Source organism: Perca flavescens, chromosome 6, assembly GCF_004354835.1.
Source record: "Perca flavescens isolate YP-PL-M2 chromosome 6, PFLA_1.0, whole genome shotgun sequence".
Lineage (NCBI taxonomy): Eukaryota > Metazoa > Chordata > Actinopteri > Perciformes > Percidae > Perca > Perca flavescens.
This window is the reverse complement of record NC_041336.1, coordinates 31,262,311-31,264,800: the sequence shown is the minus strand read 5'-3', so window position 1 is coordinate 31,264,800 and position 2,490 is coordinate 31,262,311. Positions and strand designations below refer to the sequence as shown.

At 36.2% G+C, this 2,490-nt stretch overlaps 1 long non-coding RNA gene across 1 annotated transcript; it reads right to left on the bottom strand.

The window, feature by feature from the left end:
- Positions 1-1,907: 1,907 nt before the first annotated feature.
- On the bottom strand, positions 1,908-2,217 carry LOC114556599 (uncharacterized). Its single transcript, XR_003692708.1, has 3 exons — positions 2,178-2,217; positions 2,030-2,096; positions 1,908-1,944 (listed from the first exon to the last, which is right to left on the bottom strand). It is a non-coding gene; the product is annotated as an uncharacterized LOC114556599 (long non-coding RNA).
- Between the last annotated feature and the right edge of the window lie 273 nt (positions 2,218-2,490).

Here is a 2,490-nt window from a genome sequence, read left to right as displayed (position 1 = left end):
CCTATGTAACCATGGGTCTGTAACCCAAGTTTATTTAACCCCGCCGTCCATCGCTTTATTATTAGTATATGTCAATAATGTGCACAGAATGGTCGACGGTCTTTCACCTGCACCCATCAGGAAACGGGAGAAAGCTTTGAAGTGGGACATATCGAGTTACGTAGCTACACAACTATGAGGGTGAGTAACATAAATTAAGCACATAGCATATGGCGCTAGCCTAGCTTGATGTCTGTAAACAAATAGCTTTTCTTTAAATCAGTAGTTTAGCTAGCTAGATTGAACGACATATGACGGACAGTATGTGTGTATTTACAACTGGTATTTAATGACCCCACTTTGTAATTTGTCCTCGTTTGGTTAACCATGTTCCTGGGGATTTGGCTAATTTCAGACATGCTAACATACAGCCTAGCTTGATGTCCGTAAACAAATAGATTTTCTTCATAGTTTAGCTAGATTGAACAACATATGACCGACAGTATGTGTATTTTTCCTCGTTTGGTTAACCTCTCCTTCCTGGAGATTTTGCTAATTTAATGTTAGAGCCAATAGTAAAACCTAAACTGTAATATAACTGAAAGAACACCAGAAACTGGATTGTTTGTGTTCGTTTTTGCATCGCTGCTGTGTGTTGTTCATCAGAATTTAGTCTTCATTTCTTCATATAACATTAGTTTGAAAATGATGGATTCATATCAGTCTGTATAAAACGTTGTAATATTAAGTACAGTGTTATCACTATAATAAAAACAGATCTAGAATAATTTGCTCCTTAAATAGCAGTTTTTTTTAATGAATACAAAGCAAACTGAACAGAAAAAACAAGCATTTTCTTTTCTTTTCTTCCAGTTGAGAATGAAGGGCTCGACCAATGCTGCATCATAGCAGCAGAGTCTTATCACCAGCCCATGAAAGCTAGAAGTCACCCTGCTGCTCCAGATCTACCTACTGTATGACTGGCTACAGACTACAACCATCTGCAACATCATCAACAGCTGCAATTAAAGTCTTTTGGGGTCATATGGGACTCGGTTGTTCTCCATACTGCATCGTACACTATATTATTTTTCGGTTTTGTTATATTAGTAGTCTACAGACAACACTAAGTATCATTACTTAATCACAGTATATATTATTCTGGTGTACACTGTTGATGTGACTCACTGCTATTGATTATACGTCACTTTAGCTTGCTACTACCTCATAACTTTGCCTTAATTGCTCTTGTTTAGTTAATTTATTTTCTACTAGTTATATATACCTCCTATTTAATTCAATTATTCTATAACTTGTGTTGCAATACCTGAATTATCCCTCTTGTGAACACTAGACTTATCTTATCTTTATTTTAGTTCATATCATAACCCTGCTCACAAACTCACCTGTACCTGGGTCATCAGTTTGCCAATATCAATGTTCCTGCTACAGTAAATCCTACAGGCAAAGTGTACTGCTTCACAGGAGTATGAACCATACGCTTTTTAGGTTTTGTGTCAAATATTGTGCAGTTGGTTATGAATTACTTATTGTTTTGACAAGGTAAATTAAAGCTGTTTAACAACCTCCAAGTGTCCACTCTGGTAAATTTAATTATACTGTTTTTAGATTTAGATTACAGAAAATGAAAAACCTATTTGCCTTGATAAGGGTTTTAATTTGTTGCAAGTATGAACATGGCTTTAATAATCTTATTGCTCTGAAAAACCACAATGATTTAAGAAATATCAGTGATACTTAACATTTATTAATTGATTGTTTATGTGTGCAGACATTACAGGCACCTATTTATGTAAGCAGAGAACAAAATAGTTTGTTCTCTCTTTTATTTCTTGGATTATGCAGGTGATGGTGCAGAAACGGGTGAAGTCCTTGTAGATCTCTGGCACTTTGAGGACAGACCGATCCAGCAACTCTCCACTGTTGTCTTTGTATAGTGTGCTCCTATTTAAAACAAATTCATAGACATCAACACATAAGGTATTAGGTGTACATAGCTTTCTTTAACATCATTACTAACTTACCTTACCTTCTCTTCTCTGCTTTGGATTTGTGGACATCACAGTAATTGTCTCCCCTGGGCCTTGTTCTGCACCCTGTGAATTTAAGCAAGAAAGAAATGATAAGTGTATGTAACAGATTTTACAATTAAATTATTATCAGACTTGCCAACGTACTTGGTTTGTGCCACTAATGCCTGCCCTCTGCACACAGGTGAGTACAGGGGGAACCAATGGGATTTTGCGTTTGGAGTAATGTACTGACTGGAACAACACAGTAGTGTGGTTGTACAACACTGGTCCATGCACACGGTGCAGCTCAACAGGGGTACTTCAGCCCCTCCTGGAAGAAGGGAAACTGAAACAAAATACTTGATTTTTTTCTGTTCAATTTGCTTTGTATTGATTTCATAAGGGTAAAAATAAATAACTGCTATTTTAAATAGTGTTTTATTATAGGAGTGGAATTGTACTTACAACGTTCTATACA